The sequence below is a fragment of the Neovison vison genome, chromosome 8 (assembly GCF_020171115.1).
Source record: "Neovison vison isolate M4711 chromosome 8, ASM_NN_V1, whole genome shotgun sequence".
Classification (NCBI taxonomy): domain Eukaryota; kingdom Metazoa; phylum Chordata; class Mammalia; order Carnivora; family Mustelidae; genus Neogale; species Neogale vison.
This window is the reverse complement of record NC_058098.1, coordinates 56,230,466-56,243,846: the sequence shown is the minus strand read 5'-3', so window position 1 is coordinate 56,243,846 and position 13,381 is coordinate 56,230,466. Positions and strand designations below refer to the sequence as shown.

Sequence of the window (13,381 nt, the reverse complement as noted above, 5' to 3'; positions counted from 1 at the left end):
AGAGAAAAATGCCTGGCAGCTATGTTTTTTAAACTGACAAATCCAAGAGTCTTTGAAGTAAGCAATAAAACAAACATAAAAAGCCAAAAACCAACAACAGGCAAACATCTACAAAGCTGAAAACATAATAATAATGATGATGACACTGATGGGCTGAGGATATGATTTCCATTACTGAATGCTAACCATGTGCCAGGCACGGACATAAAAATTTTACTTCTTCTGACAGCCCTGTGAGTAAAAATGCTCTCAATTTTACAGATGTAGAAATTAATACAACTGAGAGATTAGTAATACCCTGGGGGTGAGTTTCTTCTATTATTATCAGACTGTTCAGGTTTTCTCTCTTCTTGAATACAGCTTAGACCTGTACACTAACACCTCTATGTCCAAGCAGTGTTGTTACAAAGCTCTTTTAAAATCTCATTTCTATATTTTTATAACTATCATAGAGCAAGAAAAGGATGGAACTGATATTAAAAGCTGACAAAGCTAGCACATACATAGTCAAAAGAGAATTACTAGCTGTTCTATTTTGGTTGTAATGAGTGGAACAATACTCTGACCAAAAGAATGTGGAGCAAAAGGTCTATTCATAGGCTTGCTGTGAATATTTTGCTGTCTATTCTGTGCCTATGAATGAATAAAATCTTAAAAAAAAAAAAAGAATGTGTTTGAAACCACATGCCTAATTTCAAGGGTTGAAGCTTAAGAATTCTTATACTATTTTCTGCATATTAAGAGAAATACAATAGTCCATTTAAAAAAAGAAGAAAAAGACATCAAATTAAGATTCAAGTCATAGCATTAGACTGCATTAATACCTTTCCCCAAAAGATAATTTAAGGATGATTTCTTAAAAAAAAAAAAAAAAAAAAAAAGAGCAAATAAAATTTGCATCTCCATTTCTCAAATTTTACTCATACAATTCTAACTTCCAGTGTAGGAGGGAGCTCCAGACCGTCAAAATCCAATTCTTAAACCAAATCACTTGCAGAGACGCTGTCTACTTTTTGCTCCCAGGAGCAACGGCACAGGGATGAGACAGTCTAAGTGGAAATAGGGGAGGCCAGGAGGTTCAATTCCAGCTTTACCACTTCAGAATGCTGTGAACTTTGATGTATTCATACTTGGATGAAATTCTGAACCAAATTTCCCTCCTGGTAAAATGAGGATAACAACACCTACCTCTTGGGTTGGGTATGAGGATTTGAAACCACATCTATTAAAGCCTTTGACCCATGACACACTCAAAAGACAGGAGGCTTCAAAAATGTTACCAGTAGTATCTAGCATAGAACTTTAGTTTTTCTTTCTTTTAAAAAATAATTATCCTGGGGCACCTGGGTGGCTCAGTGGGTTAAAGCCTCTGCCTTCGGCTCAGGTCATGATCTCAGGATCCTGGGATCGAGCCCCACATTGGGCTCTCCGCTCGGCAGAGAGCCTGCTTCCTCCTCTCTCTCTGCTTGCCTCTCTGACTACGTGTGACCACTCTCTCTCTCTCTCTGTGTCAAATAAATAAAAAATATCTTTAAAAAAATAATAATTATCCTATTCAGTTTTGGGTCATGACAAAATGTCAGTATTTTCCAATTCTGTCAGATTCCAAATTCTATTAACCATTTAAACTTCTGTATGATTTCCTAGGAAACACTACAGGGATTTCAATGTTCCGTAGCAGCTGAAACTATAGTTCATCTACAGCCTAAACGAAGCATAGTTAATCTGTATAGTACTGGGCAAGGCCCAGGAACATAGTCCTCATTCATTTTTTTTGCTCCAAAATTCCTTCTTAGTCTATAAAAAGAGTACCACATTTAAATTTTACCACACAGATACTGACACTAGAGAAGCATAAAATCCTAATAAGTTATACCTCATTTTCTATGGAGAAAGCATCTTATGTAATAAACTAACAAATATACCATTCACTGAAACACATCTTATCTGGCTGGCATTATTGGCAGAGTGTGGTGGAACACAAGGAACATATGCTTTAGCTTCAGAGAAGCCAAAAATCAAATTCAAGCACTCTGCTAGCTGTGTGAAATCTAAGTCTCAGCGTTTCCATCTAAAAATAAGAACAATTACCTTCTCTTACATGGGTTTCTAAGAGGATAACATGATAAAAGGTAAGTACAGCTGAATATCATAGGAGCTCAAAAATGGTAACTTCTGTTTTTCAACCAATCCAAGGCAAGAAAAGGTACGTTTTGGTGATAGCAAAAAGCAAAGCTGTTTTATGTCTGGGGAGAGATGATTGGTGAGTTAGTCTTGCCTTTATCTCTATCTCCTTTCAAGGGAGGTCCCCTCAGGCACCTCGGGCACCTTCCCTAAGCACTGGAAGAGTGTGTGTTTCCTAGTGTAAATGCCCCTCTACAGATGGGCATCAACAACCCGGCTCCACATCTCCCTCAATGCCAAAGGCAGGTACAAACAAAAACCAACAACGCAAAACAACTCTCAGCTGAGAAACTGAGTGGAGCAAGGGGACTACATCCGACTAGCCTCAATCCAGAGAAGAATCTCTGATCTGGGGAAGAATTTAACAATGAGCTCAATGAGCTCATTGTGATCCTACAAATAATTTATAAAGAATATTCAGTTACTATTGGTAAGTGAGCAATTGTAATCTGGGCCATTTCCTTCTCTAGGAAAGGCAACCGTTTTTTACAAACCCTGCAGTTTAGTCTCATCAGAAATACGAAGACTCTAAGGACTAAAATAAGATGATTTTTTTGGATAACAATACTTTACTTTTATCCTTTTATTTTCTATTGTAAGCTTAGAATACATTTATTCTCCGTATATAAACTGAAAGAGCGCTAGTCTCTTCTATGCCAAATTTTAGGTCTGTAGAAAACTAAGGGTCTTTAAATAATTTGATAGGGACGCCTGGGTGGCGCAGTTGGTTGGACGACTGCCTCCGGCTCAGGGCGTGATCCTGGAGTCCCGGGATCGAGTCCCACATCAGGCTCCCAGCTCCATAGGGAGTCTGCTTCGCTCTCTGACCTTCTCCTCGCTCATTCTCTCTCTCACTGTCTCTCTCTCTCAAATAAATAAAATAAAATCTTTTAAAAATAAATAAATAAATAAATAAATAATTTGATAGCTTGTAATAAATCCAAGAAAGAAAGAAAGAAAATAAACATAATTAGGACAGCTTCAATATTCTTATCTAGATTGTCTACCAGCTTAAAAAATAAGAAAATTTGAACATTACGAAATTAGTCTATTCTTTAGAAAGATATTTGGGAGGGGTCTTGGGAGAAATAAAGGCAAACAAGGATACCTTTTAACCACTTAAGAAAACTAAAGTCAAAAGGAACATTTTGACCAAAATTATAGACTAGGAACTCCAAGGAATATACCCCAGTTTTGTGTTATGTATTACCATGTGACATACAATTTAATTTTTTTTAAATAGGGCAATTAGACAACCTTTTAGCTCATTAACAGAACTGAAATAAATCCTCACCTATCAGAAGCTGAGAAATTAGTAAGCTGAAAAATGGTTAAAAAAAAAAAAAGATACCACATGTGGAAGACTTCATAAAGTTGAAGTTCTCAGATGAGAATACTTAAAGCCCTTGCTCTACCCACCCTTACTCTAAGCCAATCCACAGTTTAAACAAAGAATATATTCTCTGGACACCAAGTGCATGACAGCAGAGAACTGCAAGTTAGAAATGGGGGCAGGAGTTCAAGAGAAGAGAGGTGCTTGCACACTGACAAGACCAAGAGAACACCAAAACCATGAGAAAGCACAATAGTCTAGGGCCATGAACTATAGAGATACATATTATAAGATGTAAAGAAGGGACAAGTAGAGATATAAAATAAAGATTTAAAAGATAAAAGACCATTAAGAACAACTTTAAGCCAATAAATTTAAAAACTTAGAATGACTAGATATTTTGAAAAGTATAAATTTCCTAAGCTGACTCAAGGAGAAATTAAAAAATCAATAGCCCATAACTCTTAAAAACTTGGAATCTGTAGTTAAAAATCTTGCATAGGAAAGCACCAACCCAAGCAAGCATTCCAGGCAGAAGTCAGTCTAGCAACTGTGATTTCTAATCACTAGTGGCCAGAGCAAGAGCTCAGGGTCAAAAAAGAAGTGAAAGCCAGCATAATAAAGCAAGAAGAAGAAATAAATGCATACTAATTGGAGAGGAAGAAGTGAAACTGTCCATTCTCAGAGGACCATGACTGTCCATATAGAAAACACTAAGGAATCTTTAAAAAGGAAGGAGGGAAGGAAGAAAGGAAGGGAAAGAGGGAGGGAGGGAGGGAGGGAAGGGAGGAAGGAAAAATGGAACACCCTAGAACTAACACAAGTAAGTTCTCAGCAGGGTTATAGGATACAGGATCAACACACAAATCAAATCACATATCTATATACTAACCACAGACAACGGAAACTGAAATTAAAGGTCTTGTGACAAAGATAATGACCTTAAAGGGCAAGAAAACAGACTAATATTCTGTGAAATAATTCCTTTCGCAAACATCTATACGCTTCAGAAGAATGAGATTAAAATGGAAGGGGGAAAATATGATAGACTCCTAAAGCTGCCCCTGCCTTTGTACGTCCCTTAGGGAGCAGTGAACTAGAAGAACGTTCTCTATAGTCCAGCCCATAACCATGCCAGGTCCATGCCTTCTACCTCTACTGCCCTCTCCCAGGTTCAGGCTTCAGCATCATTTGCATGTCTGAGTTGTAACAGCTGCCCAGCATAGCCTACCCTTCTCCACTCACTGGCCCCTGGAACATTTACCATAATACTGATCCCATGATTTCAAGCAGCTAAGAAAAAAGTCAAGGACTCAATGTCTAGCTACTTCCTCCACACTTTAAGAACTATGCACAAAAGGAGCAACAAAACAATAGTTCTCAGTATCATAACTTAGGAATATAAAGGGAACTAACATTATTGAAATTATATCACTTGGAGAAAGAAGGTAACAAAATGGTTGTTTTTATGTGGCTCAGTTGGTTAAGCGGCTGCCTTCGGCTCAGGTCGTGATCCCAGAGTCCTGGGATCGAGTCCCACATCGGGCTCCTTGCTCGGCAGGGAGCCTGCTTCTCCCTCTGCCTCTGCCTGCCACTCTGTCTGCCTGTGCTCGCTCTCTCTCCTCTCTCTGACAAATAAATAAATAAAATCTTTAAAAAAAATAAAAATAAAAAAAATAAAAAACAAAAAAAAAGAATCTTTCTTTAAAAAGGAGAATTCCTTAGAAACTCCTAGAAAAAAAATTAATATTGCAAAAATGTAAATAAACAACCAAAAGAGATTTGTGAGGAGTCTTTCATGGGAGATGTTAAAGAGGATAAGCAACCCTCTGTCTCTGGCCAGCCCAGGTAGTCTTTCCTCTACAAGTAACTGAACTAACTAATCTCAAGGTACTGTGATTTTTTTTTATGTTAGAATTAAAAAAAAATAAGCATAGCATTCCACAAAGTGACATTACTTAAGATCTAGCAGTAGTACAGCAATTACAGCTCTGACTCCTGATCACACTACTGTCCTGTTGACCTAAAGTATAACCCTAATATCCAACATACTGAGTTATCTGAAGAGTCTCATATTCTATGTCACTTGGTAGTGTTTCAATCAGGTGCTGATTTAATACTCAATCTAATACAAGTCAGTGCCAGCTGCAAAAATACCTAATAAAAGTCATGCTGTTCTGTCAATACAACCCCCTGCCTCCCACAAACCTGATCTCCCCTTATAAAAACCTTTCTACACAGTTTAAGGAATACCTACTTCCCATAAACATAGCTTAGAATGGGGGTTCTTTTTACAAATACAGAAAAGTAAGCTTCAATAGTTTCAAAAAATGAACCAAGCAGTTTAAAGTACAGTTAATTCTCATATTCTTTGTTAATGAGGGAAAAACCACTTCAGGAAGATTCACAAATTTCTTAGGCATTATCAGATTTGAAATAGATTAAGATTTACTATTTACTTAAATAGTTCACATTATAACTGTTTGAAGTATATAGCAGGTAAAAAATAGTGTGTTACTGCTTTCAAGTAATCCTGGAACCCCATTTCTATGAGAGAATTCTCCACTTTGTCAAATCATAACAGACTCTAATTTTCCCAAAAAACGTCAAACTTGCCAGTTAAATGCTTGGATCTAATGTAGATGAAATACTGCACAACTGCTATTTCTAACTGTTAATTATAAATATACATAAGTCAAAATCTGATTTTTAGAAATCCTGATTATTATGTTAAAATAGCTAGAATAAGGAATATCTAACCATCCACAAAGATTTTCTATGCTCTGTACTTGATCAAATTACTTCAAATATGTGGTCTGCTTACTTTGACTCCCTACAGATATACTTTACTGGAATTACAACTTAATATTACGCCCTTAACTTTTATTAAGAATTTATAAAATGGAGTGCCTGGCTGGCTCAGTCAGAAGAGTATGTGACTCTAGATCTTGGGTTTGTGAGTTTGAGCCCCATGTTGGGTACAGATATTACTAACAACAACAACAACAAAAATAAGAAACAACAAAAAAGGAATTTATAAAATAAATGGTCTACATTATTCCCTATTCTAAAAAATAGTACCAAAGATATCATCCCTCATATAAAGACCCACAAAAAAACCTCCTTTTTGGCTTTACTGCCAAGATTTCTCTCTTTAAAAAAAAATCAATATGCTTTCTTCAAGCAGACAATGAAAAACACAAGTCATTGTGTTCCTCCTTTTTTCTGCTATTACCAACAGGAAACCCAAATGGAAGACCTTAGTTTATAAATATGTGATAGAGCTGGAGATCCCCCTCCCACTCCCTTATGTAAGTCTAGATCAAGTATCATTATACTAAATGTCCAAGTATCAGTTTATTGCTAATCATCTTTTTAAAGATGATTTTATTTATTTGACAGAGAGACAGCACAAGCAGGGGGAGCAGGAGAGGCAGACTCCCTAGTGAGCAGGGAGCCAGACGTGGGGCTTGATCCCAGGACTCCAGGACCATGACCAAAGCTGAAGGCAGATGCTTAACGGACTGAGCCACCCAGGCACCCTTGCTAATCATCTTTTTTTCTTCTGTTTGGAAGTAGATGGGAATAAAAATAGAGTTAACAGTCAAATTTTCTGAAACTTGAAAACTACTACTTCTGGGTCTAAAATTTAGTAATCTCAAATGTTCCTTAAGAGGAACATTTGGGTAGGAATGGGTAGGAATTTTGATGGATTATAAAAACAGATAAACCCACCACTAAAAAATGTAGTAAGTAAAAGAAACCATATGACCTTTCAAAGATGAGATGGGAAATCCTATATAAACAAAACGCTGAAGAAAGAAACCAGAAGAAATTCAAAAGTTTAACGACATTAAACTTTGGATGTCAAAAAATATGCCATAAACAAAATTAAAGGACAAATGATATACTGTACCTTTAGACCACACTTTTCACAATCAGAAATTTATTCTAAGAAAACAGATAAGGGCAGAGATTTATATGTGAGATAGTCCTCATAGTATTATCTTAGCAAAAAACTAGCAATAACTGTATTTTTTAGTTAACAGAATTGTGGTCCTTTCATATGCTGAGATAACAGGCATTAAAAACGATGTCTGGTGGCACCTGGGTGGCTCAGTCGTTAAGCATCTGCGTTCAGCTCAGGTCATGGATCCCAGGGTCCCGGGGTGGAGCCCAGCATCGCATCAGGCACTCTGCTCAGCAGGAAGCCTGTTTCTCTCTCGCCCACTCCCCTTGCTTGTGTTCCCTCTCTCACTGTGTCTCTCTCTGTCAAATAAATGAAAAACAAAAAAACAAAAATCTTTAAAAATAAATAAATAAATAAATAAATAAATAAATGAATGATGTCTCTAGAGTATTTAGTATTCTGGAAATGTTCATGATATTAAATCAATATGGATATAAAACAGTCTATCTAAATTGACCTCAACACACACATATGCACATAAACATTTAATAAAAAGATTATGGATAGGGGATGCTACTGTGGTTATCTTGGGTGGTTTGGGATTATTTAATTTCATTTTTCCCCCTTTTTTGTATTTTCTAAAACACTACATTCAAATGTATTAATTTCCTAGCTGGAAAAAAAAGTTATTCAAAAAGGAAATAGATCTTGAAAAAGAGCAATCTGATTTCATATTATAAACCCAAAATTATGTGTAAAATGTAGAAGAAATAAATAATAAAGTAACTGAAACAATTCAATTAATTCAAATGATTCAAAGGTCACTTTTAAACAAAAGGTGGCTAACAGTGAGGAAGGAAAAAGACACAAAGACACAGTGGAGTGAGAGGGTTGGGTGAACCAAATCAACGAAAAAAGGAATAACATAATACAGAGAGCTCCACAAAACCAGTGTGATTTTTCTCAAACAGTACTAGGGTTCCATAGTAAGTAACACTGGATTGGGAAATATAAAATATCCTTTCCGGAGTACCGATAATAAGTAATGTGCATTTTTTTGTATATGGAGATACTATTTATAGGATAACTAACAGAAATAGATTATGTGATGCCATATAACAGTACCACTTTTAGCACAGCTGAGCTTAGAAGACGAGTTTCCAAAACATAATCAAAAGAAGGGAGTAAGCAGTGGTAGGAAGAGTGCATATTCCATTGCCATAAAAACATTTTCAGTTGTTAATCAAAAAAGTGGCATTATGATATGAATTCAACTCTTTCCGTATGTATCAGTCTCTTCTGGTTGCAGAATACAGACATTCACTAAGGTTGGCAAATGTAGTTGGGCAAGGCGGGGGACAATGACTGGTTCTAAGCATGAATTTGAGGAAAAGGGAAATAAGACTTCTCACAGAAATCTAAGAACAATCAGTTAACACAGGTCAAATAGGCCTTAAGGAAGCTGCAATGGAGAATGTGATCTAGTTCCAAGGTCGCCCTAGTGGACCGTGCAGTGGGAGTTCGTGGGTCCTCATTCTAGTCCTCCTGCCATTGCTGTGACTCAGCAACTCCCTGGGTACCCGGGCTTTTGGTATCTGATTTGCCTCCAGCCACCAGCTGGTCTCTCTGCTCCTATACTCTAATTTTTTCTTTTAACCCCAAAGCTGTCAGTTGGTCATACGTCTGGCTAATTCTTGGCGCATCACAGGTCCCTCCTACCTTCTTCTCTTGACTTTTCAAATTTTGCTCCCTTCCACTGCTTAACTGCAAAATCTGACTTTCTGTAAGTTCTCTGATCCACATCATCAGTGTACTCTTACAGTAACCATCACTCCCTGCTACTTGTCTGAGTACATCCAAACAGAAAACTAAAAGCAGCAAGAGCTAGATTTCTTTAACCAGCCAATGAGATCTGTGGGAACCTGACTGGTTCAGCTTGTTCCTATCTGGACATAACTCTCTGTGCTACTACACCTGGGTGGCCAGTGGCTGACCTATGACTGGTGCCTTTGATATGGGCACCTGCACCAGTCCAAGCACCTATAGCCAAATAAGAGAAGGTCATTTACAATGTAAAGCATAGCTACCCTGGTTTACTCCCTCAGCAAATGTTCCCCTTGGACATGACTGGGGGAACAGCAGGAGCTGCAATGGCTCTGCTGACAACACATAATAATATGGAGATGTTTAATACTACTCCAGAATCGTACTCCAGAGTTTCATAAATCATATTCCCTGGATTATTAGTATGCTATAAAATATTAAGAGGTATGCTACAGATAAAGTTTGCAGTTTAAGTAAGATAATGCCCAAACATCTGAGAAGAGACCCTCCTGAGCATTACCACCCATACTTACTTGACAAAAGCAGCCTAATTAAGATTTCACAGGACACTAATACTATGTGGATCAGTTTGGAAAATGCTGTCCTACAGAGCTGCAACTTTGCCCACAATCCAAAACCCACTGCAATGCTAATTTCTGTTTTGTGTCATGCTTGGTATGTATTAGATACTCAATAAATCAATGTTTGTGAAAGTCATTAACATGGAGGCTGAAGGAAAAACAGGAACTAGGAGGCTAAGTTGGAAAAAAATTCAAGAGGATACCATATCTGGTAATGATAGACTAAGATTTTTCTGACCAAGCCTCCTGCCGAAAACAATTTAAAAATCCCTGGATACGAAAAAAACAAAAACAAAAACACAAAAAACCAACAACATCTTAAAATAAAAAGTTGACAACATGGTGGGAAACTGCCAGACAAATTCTAGGGTCAACTGGGACCCCGAGAGGTAACAGGAACCCCCCAAAGACTACTGGCCCTGAGGGCACCTGCATACAGAACACAACAAATTAGGGTGCTTAGGTGGCTCCACTGGTTAAGTGTCTGCCTTCGGCTCGGGTTGTGATCCTAGGGTCCTGGGATTGAGTCCCACATCAGGCTCCCTGATCATCAAGGAGTCTGCTTCTCCCTCTGCCCCTCCCCCTGCTCATGCTCGCTCCCTCTCAAATAAATAAAATCTAAAAAAAAAAAAAAAAAAAGAACACAGCAAATTAGGTCAACTGTAACAAAACTTAAACCCTCATCTCACCCCTAGGGCACCACAGGGAAGGTTTTAGTCCAGAGAAAAGCAAGAGAAAAAAAGCCCAGTGGGTAGGGTATCCAGGATATAGGTTCCTAAGAAGTTTGTCCACCCCAGACAGGGGTCTGCAATCTGGTTTGAATGACATATTCATGTGGTGGAACAGAATGGGTACAACAGATTAGAGAAATAAAAATGTCAGATACATAACACATGGACGAATGGCACAAAAATAAGTCAGACAAAAAAAGAGTACAGGGGCGCCTGGGTGGCTCAGTTGGTTGAGCGTCTGCCTTAGGCTCAGGTCATGATTCCAGGGTCCTGGGATCAGGTCCCGAATCAGGCTCCCTGCTCGGCAGAGAGCCTGTTTCTCCTTCTCCCTCTGCCTGCTGCTCTGGTTACTTGTGCTGTCTCTCTGTCAAGTAAATAAATAAAATCTTGAAGAAAAAAAAAAAGACTACATATTGACATACATACATCATACATATGTCTGCGTGTATGTGCAGAAAAAGGGAAAAAGTAAAGTACATAATTTAGGGATGTACACCTAGGTGGTAAACTTTAAAGAGAAAGAAGAAATAATGAACACCAAAGTAAGAATCTGGTAACTTGTGGGGGATGGGATGGGGTTTGATTGTGGTGGGGCACACAGCAGACTTCTGGTATACTGGCAGTGTGGTGTGCTTTATAACAACTCATTAAACGTACCTTTATATTTTATTCATTGTTCAATATATGTGTATGTTATATTTCACTATATAAAGGGAAAATAAAGAGCAAAAAGGAAGCTTACACAAGAGAGAACAAAGAAAGCAGAAAGCAGAATTTGTTGCAGGCCACTAGCAAAGTGCTACTAACCACCACCTCAGGAATCTGTAGTGAAACCTAAATCATAGTCCTCCTCTATACTAATCATTTCCCTGACTGGATTACCTTTGGCAGTACTGTAACATACATCTAATACAATTTCTAATTGAATTATAAGAGAAACTCTCCTTTGCCAAGTTTTTTCCGGACTTGACTCCATATGGTCATGTAAGTTTTGCTATACACACGAAGAGCCATTCTGAGAGAAAACCATAAACATTTGGCACAGCAGATCCAACAAAATGTTCCACTGAAGAAAAACATGAAACATTCAATTACGTACTGGCAGATTACTTCCAAAGTTATGAAATTAAACTACATGTTAAATGTTAATAACATAACTTACCGTATTTAAGAACATAACTCTCCATAGTACGACAGTATTCAGCTGTAATATCTATTTGTTCTAAGATGTCCTTTTATGAAAGAATCTCTTAAGTTCTTGCCTCTGTTCTGCATCTCACTAGCCGTGGAAGCAATAGGGATTCCACTTTCTTATTTAACAGTGGGAGAAAACTTCAGTTTCCTGGATGTAATTTATGAGTATTATCTACTCAACTAACTTAACTTAGTCCCTTGAAATGAAGCTAATGGGAAAAAAACTGTATTTGATATTAAGAGTTTTTACATCTATGTAGAAGCAATGAGAACATATGTTCTTGCCTTTACAGTGATAGTCAGGTATCTGTAGGACCGATTCTTACCTCCTCCAGCATGGCCGGCTAAGCGGGGAGCATACTTCCAGGCCACACATTCTACTCCGTTTTCAATCTAATAGCTTAAAAAGTCTGTCTCAATTTGGCTATTCCCAATCATACCTCAGATTTACTATATCTAAAATGATCTTAAGATTTCTCCCCAAATTGGAATATCAGTACCCATTTTCTACAGAAAACACCCTTATATTCAGTGGATGTTTATATTTACCCTTATACTTAATGTTACCTAACAGTTTCTTTTTCCAGAATGGCTCTCAGATTTACCTTTTCTCTTTCACTGCCAGTAACCGTGTCCAGATTTCTACTGCACTTTCCTAGCGCAGTAGAACAACACCTCATAGACTCTCCTCTCTTCCTAGACTCAGAACACCAGCCAGACTCATTTCCTTTCAGGAACAATCATCGGTCACATGCAGCACCTCCTATCTGACTTTCACTCGCTGCCATCTGTCATTAGGCTGCATTTTACCCCCACTGAATTCTCCTTCCTCTTTCTTCTCCCTTCACTACTCTGTTCTTCACAGTTCAATTTTCATGTTAAATGTCTAAACCAAGCTCCAATTTCTCAAAAAGGGTTACTGTTAACATCACAATATGTTTTCTTTTCCCCCACAATGTGTTCTTTTCTGCTCAGATGCTTGCAGGAGGGTTAATCTTATCACTGCAATGGTACTACAAGATTAAAAATCAAGGAAATCTTACGCTTCTTCTTGTAACTCAAAACACTTAGGGGAGGCATAGGAGTTTACAGCCAGATATTTTTGGAAAAGACAGAACCAAGGTGCTCTATTCTATTTTGGTGCTTTGGTCTTGGCTCAAGGAAATGAGTAAAATCAACAGCTGGCCTGTGAGCTGGCTAGTCAAGTCTGACTCACCATTTTGCCAAACTGACCCAACAATCAGCAGCCACAGGAAAGTGATTTGAGATTCTGTTTAAACCACTGGAGATGTCCTCTACTTACATTATCTGAAAGCTTGATCTGGGAATTTCAGTAAAAGAACTAGATAGCTAATTTGGACTATGCGCTCATTGGAAGAGAGGCCCAAACCCAGAATTTTCTAGGCATCAGTCATATTACTGGCAATCAAATATGCAATCATTACTGTCAATAACTAGTTTCCACCTAATAACAAAGGGGGGGCAGGTGATAGGAATGGAGCTAATTTTCCTTACTCTACCCACTCATAACCCTTTCTTCTTCAATGCTGGATTATTTCATAAAAGCGAAACCACCAAGCTACAGCCATAATTCATAATTTCTTTCTCACTGTCCAGAAGCAGT

General features: G+C 37.9%; 1 protein-coding gene across 4 annotated transcripts in view; it reads right to left on the bottom strand.

The window, feature by feature from the left end:
• The window catches only part of SOCS5 (suppressor of cytokine signaling 5), a 61,956-nt gene that overhangs the window by 14,095 nt on the left and 34,480 nt on the right, over positions 1–13,381 (bottom strand). The window contains exon 1 of one of the 4 annotated variants that reach the window (XM_044263646.1): positions 7,625–7,652. The exons of the other annotated variants lie outside the window; for them this stretch is intronic. The gene's annotated coding sequence lies outside the window, so the exon portion shown is untranslated. Of the gene's footprint in view, positions 1–7,624; positions 7,653–13,381 lie in introns of those variants that run through there. 4 annotated transcript variants of the gene reach the window in all.